Raw genomic sequence first — 14,241 nt, 5'->3', positions numbered from 1 at the left:
GAGGGGACCCCACGCTCCTCTCAGCTGCAGAAACCCCAGGCCCCTCTTCTGCACGACAGCACTGAGCTGAAACGTGCTTTCTTTTTTGACAGTTGCATGTGAGCAGCTCCTTTGCAACTGAAAATACCGAGTCACCTGTAGCTAGTAACGGTCTGAGTGCAATGAAAGGGCCACAGCCCGCTCCGGATGTGCCGGGCGCGGGGTGCTCGTGCAGCGCCCGCAGCAGCCCCGGCCGCCTTGATCCCAGCACTGCCTTCCACAAGGGCAACACGGGGAAGGGAGAGTTAATGCACCTCATTAGAAACGACTGCATGGAAGGAAAAACAGGCCAGGGTTAAACTGCCACTTTTTCCTCTCTGGGTTATGGCAGGCATGATGTTGTTGCATAAATTATTCAGGCTGTACCAACACAGTTAACAAGCACAGCATCAAGATTTACAGTCTCAAACAGGGCCATAAACCAGCGAGGATGCTCTCCTCTCTCAGCAGGCCACTCTGAGGAGGGCTTGCACAGTAAAACCCTATGGAGTTCAAGGGAAGGAAGGAGGGAAGCCTCTGGAGTGTCCCTGCTGGAAGAGGGCACAGGGCAAGCAGACTCCTCATGCCTCACATCTGAATTCCCACCTTTCCTCTCAGCTTTCCTAAAGCAACAGGGGGCTAAAATGCAGTTGAGAGTCCTACTCCCATAGCTATTCTGCTACTGCTTTTTTACTTTAACTTTTCCTGGTAGCTTCATATGAGAGAATCTAAAGACATCAGTGACTAACAGGACAACCACTTTGTGCCATTAAAAGTAGTTCAGTTTGCAAAACCCCCTGAAATCCTCTAAGGAAGACAGTAAAGGCTCACAAAGTACCACTGGCCAGCACTTAACACCAAGAATGTATGAATTATGAAGCACACGCATAACGCCAGGAACTAAGGTGAGCCATACCAAACAGTAGATGTGCCAAGTCCCTTCACTTCGGCTTCTGGCTAGTGTTTACCCAGCAGAAAGGTGAAAAGCAAAAATAGCTGACCCTTTCCAGAAGAAGGAAACATTAACATTTACAATCTCAGGCAGGCCTATAAAACAGGCAGCACCTATACGCCTCTCTCATTTCTGTACATTAACACTGTACTTCCCGCTCGGATCCACAGCCAAGGGCCAGAAGGTACGTTTAGGTGCCTGTGTGTTTGTAGAGGGACAAACCCTCTCCTACCAGCACCTGGGGAGCTGCCAAAGTGCCCATTTCCCACTGGCTTCCCTCTCAGACCCCTTGCTGGGGAACAATGCTGAGAGGGGAAGATGGCAGCAAGACCCAGCAGCAGCAGGGAAAAGGCAGGAACTCCTTAACCCAGAGGTACTAATGAAGCTTCCCTGTTTTTAACTCACRGCTTCAAGCTTGGACTATATGGACCTACAGCATCTCTTTGGAGAGGGCACAAAAAGCCACCCATTACTCCCATAGACCCATGGTGGAATCAAGCTTTCTGACATTAGGCTGAAAATACTCTTTTTTTTCCCCTTCTGGTTTGTAAATATCCCATATTTATCCCTCCCCATGGTGGGAGGGAAACCATAATCACCAAAGCCACCTTCGATGCCTGYGAGTGCAGCCAGGGCACCAGGAGCCAGGTTTCCACCCTGCAGCAAGGGAGGAATCCTTCAGACGTGCAAGCAGGGCTACCGACCAACCAGGAATTCATTTTGCCAACAATTGCCATTCTTAAAAGGACAACTCGTCTCAAAAACCACAACTCTCGGCCACGTGCCCTAGGAGGAAGTCGAGGCCAACACCTCTCAGGATCTCATTTCCCTTCTCCTGCTCATTCCTGTCGCCTCCCTCTTTCTTGAGGGGAGCCGGGCTGAGGGGCCGTTGTCTTCTCAGTGGTTGATGGCTTTAAGGTATTAATAAAATGACACTGCAAGATGTGGCCAAGCACGCGAGACRTGAACCTCAGCTCAGGAGCATTTGCAAGGAGAAGACAGAGCGTGCACGGCTGGCGGGGGGACAAGGGGAGACGTGGGCCTGGTGGGGCCTCTCCRAAACAGAGGCCTGGAAGGGCCACGAGGGAGCCGGGAAGGAGCAACAGGGGTGGTCCACAGGATGCTGTGACAGCACAGTTTATGAACCGATTATTTTGCCCACTTTTGAAGGATTATTTATTGTACTAGTCATGCTAGCTCTGCTGTCCACTCGGCCTTTTTTTGCTGCAACTGGATAGCAGGAAAAAACATGGTGGAATCTCCTCCGTGACAAGCTATAAACTGTCTTAATCCTGCAGACGTGACTCAGAGGAAAAGCGCCGTGGAGGAACGGCCCATAAGAGCTGCCGAGGGCAGGCCGGCRTCGCCCGCTCGGAGCCTCCAGCAACGCTGCAGAACAGCCTGCTGCACCAGAACCACGACAAGAGCAGCCTGTGGCCAAGCGCACGAGGAGCCACTTCCTAAGAGAGACATCGCTGGAAGAGAGAGTCACACGAGTACAGATACAGCTGGGTTTTTCACGAGTAGTCAAACTTCATTAAGCAGGTAGCTGTCTCTGAAGTATCTGTAAAATGGGACAAGTCATACTGAATTTCAGCTGTACACTCCTCTGCAAAATGTATTTTGCTAAGAGGTAAGCCTTTCCRTAAGACTCTGCAGGAGGAAGTTCATATCATTGGTTTATTTTCAAGGAGATACTAGAGAAAGTACTAAATGTTGTAGAGATATTTATCTTTAAAGAAGTACTAGAAAAAAATGAAGTTTAGGTTACAATCTGTGGGTATATATATATAAAAATATATAGATTCAGATAGCTTAATTCAGGAAGGTTCAGTAGAGCTGTAGACTCTCTATGTTTTGCTGGCCGATAAATGAGACTTTTTTTCCCCATGACAGCAGACAACACTACTGCCACCCAGAGAGTACAACCTCTGAGAATGAAGAGCTCTTCCCTGGAATCAGAGCGGCTGCAGAAAGAAAGTGAAAGCAGTGAAAGTGACGGCAGGGCGCGTATTAAATGTGAACAATACAAGATGTTCTGTTCCCTTCGGTTTCGTTCTGGCAGCATCTGGATAGCTGGAAACACACAAAGGTTATCTCCAAAGGGCACAAAATGCTCCACTCATATATCCCTATTTTTTAAAAATATATTTCTATAGAATTAAAAAAAAAGGGGGGGAGGCAGGGGGAGAATCTTCCCCTTCACAAAGAACCTGGTTRGAAGATCTTCTAGTCTGTGGAAATATCGCTAGGTGCCGTGAGAAGGGAGGGAGCGATAAGATGCTCCGAGGTGCGTGTGTGAAACAGGGCAGAGCCCTGTGCACAGCTGCACAAAACGTCTCCCAGGGGACTCGCACAGACTTTTGCAGGGTAACTATTTCTCTTTTGTCTCTAAATAGAGAGCTGAGGGCATTAGAGGAACCAGTTCTTTTGAATTCATGCTTGCTGATAACCTTTCAAAGTGTGTGCTGTGTTTACTAGTGCTCATGCACCTCAGAAAAGCATCATCCACCCTGTGTGACCAAACAGATAGGCCGAAATGAGACCACACTCTAATTTTAGGATTCAGAGAACCGGGTTCTGTATTTGTCCCTGTGCCAAGACTGTTCCAGGATATAAAGAAACATGATCTCACTTTACAGAGCAGCACTTAGAGCAAAAATCTGTCCTTTGGTCCACCCTGGGTCTTTTCAAATAGTCTACTGCAGAGGTCCACATGAAAAACAAGCACACAGTGAACTATGTGGGAGAGCCCAACTTGGAAGCCAGGCTGCTCAGGCTGAGCACAGACGAGACCTTTTGGGATGAAGCCATGGGCTTACGGTACCAGTTTACTTTCTACACCTTCAGATATTGTTATATTCATATATTGTATCGGAAATACTTCTAACACGTGCCGAGGTGGAAAGTGTGGAAAACGCAAACTTTCCCTGGGAAAGAAAACCTGCTAACGTGACTGGGTCAGTAATACATTAAAAATGTAACCAATACTTTAACAGAAACACATACAACCAGACTGTGCTTAACTCAGTGACTCTGACTTGGCACACATGAAATCTTCCTGTCCTCCATTCCCAGGCAGACCTCTGCCCAAGTACATTTTACCTCTGTCAAAAGGAGAAGGGAAAACTTGACATTGCCGCAGCAGAATTAATGTGTCTTCCTAATGAGAACTCCAAACTATGCAAATATACCTCGTTTTTGGACAACCAAAAGTGAAACAATCAGGACAGCACTAACAGGCCAGGAAAGACGGGCCTATCCATCCTCACAGCTGCAAGGGTTAAGGAAGTGTTCTAAATAAAACCCTGAAGCTCTCCGGCTTGTCAAATAGAGATAAGAGGCAAGAAAGTCCATAAAACTCTCTTAAAGACCTACTAGACTTTTAACCCGAAAGCAGGAGCGGTGCCTCCCTTGTTCCTCTGCAATACTCCTATCAGCGACACACTCCTGGGCAGGGGCTGGGGAAATGCCAAGGGCAATTTTCTTATCGCTGAGCTCCTCTTGCCTTGAGCACCCTTCCATTTGAAAACGTAGCCCAGGAGCAGCCACCCCACACACCCAGCTCCTGGGCTTGGCCAGAATTCCCGCTCCCCATGGCAGCAACCCCACAAAGGTAAGAAGAGGAAAAATCTTTGCGTCCTCAAGGGCTGGAGGGAGGAAAAATAATCCAGCCAACCCAACACACCTTGCAAGAAACAAACAAACAAACAAAAACCTAACACAGCAAATAATTCAAGCAGCACCACGGACCGCATGATAAACATGCCCATGAAAATGTACAGTGGGAATGCATACTGTCATATACAGTATGTTTCATCAGCCCTATAGCATTTCTGTTCCACCCAAAGGGTGTTAACATGCCCTGGCTGGGATACAGACATTACACATCAAAACAGACTCCTTCTTTTGGTTTCCATGCAAAGCTTATTCTCCTTCCGCTGCAGAGGCAGGACTTGTTATAGTTTGCCATGATCTCGAGCTTTGTTAAACGCAGTCATTGGATTTTTAGCCTAGAACTGCCCCAAGAAAAAGCCATACTTTTTGAATGCACCAGAACCATTTTGTGCTTCGGGTGCCGATTCTTGTTTCCGGACTTTGCCCCTGCAAAACACTGCTTCAGCTTCTCAATAGCTGCTATAAAATCACCCTGCACTGACGGCTCTATTGAACGTTATCATGACGCTGAATAACGCCCGGAGAAGGCTGTCCAGCCCATTCACTCCTTTGGCATCTGCATCATCCAGCGATTTGGCCCGGACTCCTATGGAACAGACTGTTAAAGACCATCTCGGCAGTGTCTGTGCCCCAGGGACCATCTGGGCACACACGGAGGCAAACCTAGTGAGAATACAAAAATGACTGTTTTACTTGCAGCTTTAAAATATCCCTGTTTCCCAGAAATTTCTTTTATTTCCCATGTTTTCCCTTGGCTGAAGATGGAGATGCCGGATCCTGATGGCATGGGCATGACTCCATGTCTATGCAACTGAGAGCCAACAGCTCTCAGTTCCAATGGAGCTCCATTCCACAGGAATGGAAAACAGAAAGCTCTTCTACCACCGTCTCCTCCTTCAATGGGTAATGCAGCCATGAAATCCACCCAATTTATTTACTTTTTAAGCTTTATTTCACCCCTGACGATCACGCAAAATTTGTTTTCGGTATCTGGAATATTTTCCCCAAGAGCTGCCTAGAAGAGAAGGCGATAATTTTTCAGCAGTACGTTTGTACTTCCCTTAGGCAAGCTAGGGAAGGTCTTGTTTACAGTAAGAAATTTGCTGGCACAGTTGTCAGGGAATAATTAATTCCTTGCAGCAGGAACAGTTATCCCAAAATAAATCAATGTTATTCTGGAATTAAGTGCTCACACAAGTATTCACTCCTGAATACCAACATAAAATAGCTGATGTTGCTCAGCTGTGTCAGTCTGTGTCCATTGAAGCAAGCCCTGTGAATTCTTGAAAGCTGTTGGGAAAACTCAGAATTTGACAGCTGATTCATAAGGAATTTTCCGGGCTGTTGAAAAACAGAAGATTATTAAGTGTCAAACAATTATCAAGAATCACATATTTTGTCATAGCAATGCAACTCAACAACAATTTTTAAGTGTCTCCACAGCTCTGGTTAAAWCCAGTGCACTCCAACTGCTCTGTGACTAGATTTACTGGAGACACTGCAGAAACATTGAACAAGCACATCTCATTTCCTGCATGAAACTGGTCTCTCTAGAAAAAACAATATATCTCTATCTATATGTATCTATCTATCTATCTATCTATATATATATCTGCAAGATCAGGATCTTAACTTGTAAAAATACTGCTTAAAGGCTGGGTGGTCTTTATCCCCATGTCCTGCTTGCCACTTTTCCGACCAAACACATGAGCAGTGCTGTGCAGGATGATCCGGCACACAGCAAAGACAGGCTCTGGCAAACAGAAGCCCCCAATCTCAGTGATTCCTTCCTGGTGGCTTGTGAAGGCTCAGGCAACATTGCAGAGAAGACGGTGACATTTTAAAGGTTCTCAAATAGGCAGAAAAAAACAATATTCCAAGGAAGTGAACAGTGCAAAATGTGTTCAAGGAAGGGTTTTCACATTCGCTGGCCATGACCCGGCCTGATGTAATCCACCTTGCTCAGATTTGCCTTGCTTCTCACAGCTAGCTTTGTTTGGATAACATACTGTTCTGCAACACACAGCAAAAAGTATTTGCACACTACACTAAAGTGCAATTTAATATTTGCTTAAAGCTTTAATTTTATTGTCTGGGCAAAGGCGGTTTCTACCACTGAAGTTAATAGCTAACCCACACCCATACTTTAGCTACCGTAACTCCTAATCACCAGCACAGCACCCAGATCTGGGAGCAAAAGGCACAAAATACCCCTGCTCTGCCCAACAGCAAGCACCAAATCAAACCCTCCAGGAAATCACCTTTCTTCCCTTCACTGATACCTGACTATAACAGTTATCAAAGAAAAATATATGCTTTGGGATGTGCAAAAAAAAAMCCCCAAAATAATAAATAAAATAAAGAAATGAAACCCTCCTGCTTACTCAGAAGGCTTGCTCTAAAAGAYAGACCACAGAACACAGACTTGGGGGCTGGAATATTCTGAATCATCCAAGCTGCAAGCTGGAAACATGTCTGTCACATGCACTTATTTATGGTTACAAAAATAGCACCATGAAAGAAGCAGATGTGTGAGTGAAAAAAAAAAAAAAAAGTAACTTAAGTTGAATTAATTATTGAATTACTGGAGAGTAAATTGAATTAATTATTACAGAAATACCAGTTGACACTGGAGAACTTAATGGGAAAMAAACTTTGTACATATACTTTGGAGTCTTGAATTTAAAGAAGTACTAAATATTAAATCCTTAATCCTGAAAAAAAAATGTCATGCAATCCTCCTTTTTATTAAAACATTGCTCTTTCCATTGTCACAGGACATACATGGACTTCTTAGTTCATTCATGTTGAGATATGAATAGCTGGGACTGGTTATAAAACGTGTTCTTAATTTAAAGTTTTTGTGTTAGTCGCAGATGAAGAGCAGCGGGACAGCCTCAGTTTCTGATCTGCAGCAGCTATTTCTGTCCTGGCAGTTTCTTAAAATACTCTAGAGCTACAGTAAGACCACTGAACTCATCTTTATTTCTGACCTAAGCAAGATAAATATTATTAAACTAAGCAAAGTTTGTCCTGTCAAATGTGTCAGAATAAGGTCTCTGCAATTAAAATCTTCCATTTTACCCCACCACAGCTCTAGCAAAGCAGCAATTATCCAGGCTTCTCCTCAAAACCCGACCAGTATTTTTCGCCATCCAGATCAGTAATGAGTTTTCTRCAGGAGAGGACGGTTCAGGCTTCTGTGGGGCCACACAGGGTTTGGCCAGCTTTGGAATAACGTGCCAGGAAGTCCTCAATGTCAGAAGGGGCCTTCTGACTGGAAACATACCCAAGGAAACCGAGCGAAACCACTCACAGTCATTTCATGTGACAAGCGAAGCTGACACCCGGTAACACCTTTTGGCTACTGCTGCTCTTTCCCATAGCTAAGTTGATGACTCGAAGGTGAGGAGGAAAGGAAAAGAAAATGCAGCAAATCACCCCTCCCCTCCACACACACACATTTCATAACTGATCTCATTAACCACGCAAATCTTAGCACGAATAAATTCATGTTCATTCAGCCACCAGCTGAATGAAGCCCTTACACCATTCTGATGTTGCCACCTTCGTTTGACTCTGTGTATGCACAGTTGTCACAGAGCACTTCAAAATGCAGCCTCCACAAATGAAGAACAGGCTGCTTTTAGTCCTGCAAGGTCAGCACACAGACCACTAAACAAGAGAAGCGTTACCTTGATAAACGAGGGGGAATAACTCTTACACCTCATCACATATCACATTAAGAAAACATCATGTAAGAGCCAAAGCTACTGACAGATAAGTTAATAAAACTGAAATCATTTTTAAAGCTCAGCTCTCTTGCTGATTTCCTCTGTGATTCTTCTTTCATTTTTGCCAATTGGGAAATGAGAACCAATGGAGTCAGTTTCACTTTTGTTTGTACTTAGTTTCAATTTTATCCTCACGTTTTGCTTTCAGATTTTTAAGGTAACAGTCTTGGGATTGAGATCCAGCCAGAAAATTTTCAGTAACTTTAAAACAACCTCCCCCCCCCTTTTTTTTTTTCCTCCCCTATTGGGGCTATTATTTTATTGTACCTAAACTTTATAAGACACTGTTACAATCTGGGGAAGGTTTTGGAGAGGAGATTATTTCATTTTGATTTTAAAATGCATGTATGTGTTACATCAGATTAAAGTGAAAATTCTGCATTTTCCAGTTAATCCCTCCACAACTGCCTATGAAACACATTTGTACAATTTAACAAGAAATCTTAGAACAGCAGCCAGCACACCAAATGCCTGGAAAGTCCACACCRTGCTCCAAATGCATGTCATGTATATGCATATGTAAGTCTTGCTGTTACTTCTACTTACTGATAAATAAGGTGTTATCTTGCCTGGCTAAAGCTGAGAGAGGTTTGCTGTAAGGCAAAGGCCACCAAGTGATGTCCAATGTTAATATACAACTATTACAAGACAGTTTTTGTCTCCTGTGTAGTCATCAAGCTCCTCAAGTTAGAGATATTCCTTCTATAAGGGGCCCRGATATGAGAGACAAATTTAAATACTTTTGCCACACGTTGCCCCCTTGTTCCCCTGATACCAGACAGGCTGGCAATAACAAACCAGGCCTGCAAAGGTTATCTGAAAAACTAAGAAACTGCACTCTGCTCATTCGTTATGAGACAAGAACCAACACACAACTAGATGGGAATTACAGCTTCCAAGCTCTTCACAAAAGCTAGTAACCCRTGCAACAATAACTGAATGTCAAATATCCTTTAAAAAGTTAAATCTTAGCTCTATACTAAGGTGAAACACATGACATGCAGGTGGATTTGCTCCTGGGGGCCCATGTGCAGACTGAAAGCAGAAAACCGCCTGCTTTGTGCTCGAGCTGTGCCGTTGTTGCAGCCTGCCCCCAAGCAAACACAGGCTCAGAGGACTTCCAGCACACCATGGGGAACCTGCGCTTTCAGCGTATTACACACAGGAAGCCAAGCAACACTTTTTAGGTCACCRATACCTTATTTGCTCTCTGGCTCATTCAAAAAAGTCCATACTGYTTCAGCAATTTACATGAAGCTCCGAGTATATCCAGTACTAGTTGAATGAACAAGTTTAGAAGAGTTTTGACAACCAACACTAGGTTCCTAAATAATAATTCAACATACCTTCTCAAATACAGGGATAACTTAATTATATAACTGGAATGATATGGTCCATCACRTCACTTGCAAATGAGGAAAACAGCTTCAAATCAGCTCTTCTCATTCATTGTACTCAGAATCTTTCTTGTCTTGAGGTTTTGTGTTTATTTTTTGTTTTGCTTTCGCACTTACGATCTCACAGACCAAAATGTTTTACCCTAATCACAGTTTATAGTATCATAAGCTATAATAAAACTTCTGTAAACATTACCTTATGCTTTATGTCCTCAATATCACAATCACTGGACAAGTGATTCTTTGAAGACTAGAGCTTTACACAGTCAATCTTAACCAGACATACAGATAACTAAGTCATACCTGGAAGAATAATATATGATTGACTTTGCTGCTTTTTCTGCCTGAGTTACCCACAACTGGAACACAACTTGCAATACTGAAGATCCATAAATCATAAATCAAGGTTCTAATCCTCAAATATGAGAAGAAATCTGCTGGGATCACACCTCTATGTAATGTTMAGCGTGCACAGGATGAACTTCACCTGACTGTGGCCTGTTTCAGTTTAACAAGTAGAGATTATTAAATAGGATTATYGCAAAAATACCTCTTTTTTTCACCAGAAGTTTCATAATAGCTTATGCCACAAGATTCACATAACTAGGTGCAATACATCACTTTGTTTGTCTATGTCACTTACAAATGGGCCATTTCTTCTGTTTGCAGTAATGAAAACGATTCCATAAGCAGTTTCCAGAAATAATTCTTGACCAGTGTCTGCAGTAATTCTTTGTGAATATTCAGTGGTTGAAATTTGAAACTGAACTGCTCTGACTGCTGAGTTGCATAGCAAGTTTCTCTTCCACAGATTGTCTAATGAGTCGTGAATCTAGTAAACTCCTGGCTTTAGCTCCGCATTGCATGACAAACACCYTTTGTTTTGAAGTTACCTCCCCGTGGTTTTATCCAAATTGTGTTTATCTGTATTATYCCCTGTTCCCTATCCGCCTTCCTCATGACACTAATGATTTTAGAGACCTATCTCACATCCTCTTCAGTCACCTCTCTGCTAAGCTCGTGTTAGTCTGTCTAGCACTTCTTTCACAAACCATGTGATCTTTCTTGATGTCCTTTTCTGCATCTCATCAAGTATCACTATGTACCTTTTCGAGACAGGTTAAAAAAAATTGTTAACACAATTCAAGAGAAGGGAGCAACAGGGATTTACAATGACATAATCGTGTTCTCKGATTTCATTTTTTTTTCCTTCCTAATCACTCCTAGCATTCCCTCTACTTTTTTTTTAGGAGCCACCAGGCACACAGCTTATGTTTTCAGAAGTTYATGCTCTTTTCTCTAACTGAGAATAGCTGCTTCAAACTTCATCCTCATGCATATAAAGTTAGGGTTGCGTTCCCTTCCCTGTGCATTATTTTCCTTTGGCCTCTACCAGTTTTCATTTGTGGTCTTACATCTGGACTTTCAGTGTAASGAGATCCTTCTGATGCTGTTGCAGCCAGCTTTTTTTGGTTTTAGTACTCCAAACAAGTTAGTACAACCAGCAAACTTGTCACGTCACAGTTCACCCCTTTCTGGATGCCTCTAACAGTACGGATCCTATACATACTCACATGGAAACCACTGGCGACCTTAGCAAACTCAACATGACTCTATGACCTGCAGCAACCTGACCTGGCTTTGAAACCGACTCTGCTCTGAGGCTGGGCTGTCCCAGACCGTCTCCAGAGATCCAAGGAAAACCCAGGCCTCTAGCAGCCAGGCCACACTGGCCAGTGTTCAGGCTCAGGGATGCTTTTACACAGCTCCACCACCAGATGTAACATGTAACTTCTCAACAGTCCCATCAAGGCACACCACCTACCCCAGAAACCTTGGAAAACTAACGTTTCATTTGCCACCTGCTATCCCTGGAGCGCCAAGGCACTTGGAAGCAACAGCATAGGCGTAACTGGTAATAACAAGGTGAAATCTCATATGTAAGTTCCTTCAGAACTCCTGAAGAAGTTATCACCTCATCCCATCTATTTGTTATTTGTTCACCTCACACTTCAACTTGGGAAAAATCCTCAAAAATGTTCCTTCCAACAGAAAAATAAATTTCAAAAAAGTCTTGAGCAAGGGATCTCCTTAAACACTTCCTTGGTGAAGTGAGACTCAAAGGTTTCATTTCACTCTTCTRTTATGACTTTACCATCCCTGGGCACTTCTTTCATGCATGGATCACCTATCAGCAAGCTTCCTGCTCTTGATGCTTTTCAAAGAGGATTTATTATTTATTATTATATTATTTATTATTAACAACTTCTTCCTTGACTCTTTCTGGCCTACCTTACTGTGCATAACACAGATTTTATGCTCTTTTCCACCTTCCTCAAGTGGAGGCAAAGCTTTAACTTTAGGAAATGCACCTTTCTTCACTTCTACTGGACTACTTCACTGTTTTTCAGCCTGCTGGGCTCTTTTGTGTATTTCTGACTGATGCCATGCAACTGCTCCAAGTCTTTASTACAGTGTCTTTAAAGAATTATATGCCACCTGCAAGTATTTTACACTTTTGGCTGCCTGTCACCATTTTATTCAGTAGTTTTTCCCCTCATTTTTAATGAGGATTTTCTTTGGAAAATTAAACACTGTTGCAATGGCCCTTGGCGTTTCTTGCTCCTGAAACAATGTTCAATCCCAGTGCGTGGTGACGGCTGTCACGTAGTAGCTTGCTGGTATTTTGAATGTAACATGCTGAACTAAATTTTTGCTGTCCAAGACCAAGCCCAGAGTTGTTTTTCTCTGTGGGTCTCCTTACAAGCTCTGCCTAGAAAGCAGTCCTTTATGACACTGGAAAATGCAGTTCCTGGGCAAATTTCATCGTGGAACACGAGACCATCCACATGGAGGCAACTGGAGGACTCTCTGTATTTCTATACTTTTTTTTTTATAGCTTTCCTAGTCTCCCTTAGTATATGATAATCTCAGTCTATATATTTCTTACTTAAGCCTAAACYTCAGTTCCTGAGATCCTGCATGATTTGCTCGGTCGTTTTTTCTTTTAACAAAATTCACCTTAACTAATACACACACAACAAACCCTCTGCCCTACGTATGTCACCATGCAGTGCGCTGCTAAAATATCCGACCTTCCAAAAATGCTGTGAAACTCCAAGTATTACATCAYGGGGATGTTTTAATGTAATTTAACGCTATGGGCATGACGATCCTCTCCAAGATAGGATCTTTCAAACTTTACATTCTTCTCCATCTGTCAGCTTTCCCCCACTGTGTAAAAAATACACATACACAAATATATGTTTATATATGTTCGGGTATATACACATACACACACAAACAGAGTTTATACACTAGCAAATTTATTTAGATGAAGCCTATTTTTRTTATGTACGTTCCTTCTATTCCAAAAACGTTTCCAGATCCTCTTGAACATTGACTCCTTTTCTTACATGACTTTACCAACCATGTATGAAGATTTTTCCTCCCTAACTGCATCTGGTGCCACACACCACTGCAAAGATCTCCATAAAAAGAGACTTGGGTCTTCAACCCCCTATATAAGAGCCTACATTTTACTTGCCAAACCTCTTACCTAGCCCTCTGTCTGTAGCGTGGCCTGTGATGACCAGCTCTTCATGGCGCTACAGCATTGTGCAAAGGGTGTTATCCGCAAAGGAAAGCTCTCTAAGCCATGCTCGCATCCCAGCGAACGGCGGGTCTCGCTTACAGCTGCCCCTGCAGCCTAGCAGGCCCTGGCACTGCCAGACGGGCTATAAATTACAGCCGTACACTAAGTGGGAGCAAAGTTCTGGGCTCTGACAGGGAAATCAATACGATTCCTTTATCCGGGCGCTGCGTGTAAACAAATGAGCATTAAACACTGCACCGTTTAGGCGCCCAACTCCCTCACAGTAACTAACACAGCAGCGCGCGGCCTCGACGCCTCCGGCAACGCGGGCCCAGCGATCCCATTCCCGGCGTACTGGCAACGCCGAGCCCAGACAGGGCAGCGCGCCTGGAATGTGACCACCCTGCCACGCGGAAACAGAACTCCTCTCCACACACTGCAGCGGCCAAAGGCGCCCGGGAGCCGGCCCCGCGCGGCTGGGCACTGCGAGCGCATGGCAGGCAAAGCACTCGGAACACCCTAACGCTCTGCTTCTTCATATATATATATATATATATATACACACACATATATATACACATATAATATATATATGAAAAAGCAAAGCAAAAAAAAATGGTACTATATATATATATATAGTACTATTATTTTTTTCAAGACACCATTCGTGCAAAAAGAGGCAGAGGGCACCGTCCAAGACCCGCCAGTACTGCTACACCTTCACACCACCACACGTTCACACCGTTTGGACTCAGATCCAAACGGCTGCTCCCCGCGGCCCGCGTCGCGCAGGGGCCGGCCGGGCCG

The sequence above is a fragment of the Nothoprocta perdicaria genome, unplaced genomic scaffold, assembly GCF_003342845.1.
Source record: "Nothoprocta perdicaria isolate Ctin4 unplaced genomic scaffold, notPer1 scaffold_13, whole genome shotgun sequence".
In the NCBI taxonomy this organism is placed as follows: domain Eukaryota; kingdom Metazoa; phylum Chordata; class Aves; order Tinamiformes; family Tinamidae; genus Nothoprocta; species Nothoprocta perdicaria.
The sequence above is the reverse complement of the archived record's forward strand: the minus strand, read 5'-3'. Positions refer to the sequence as shown.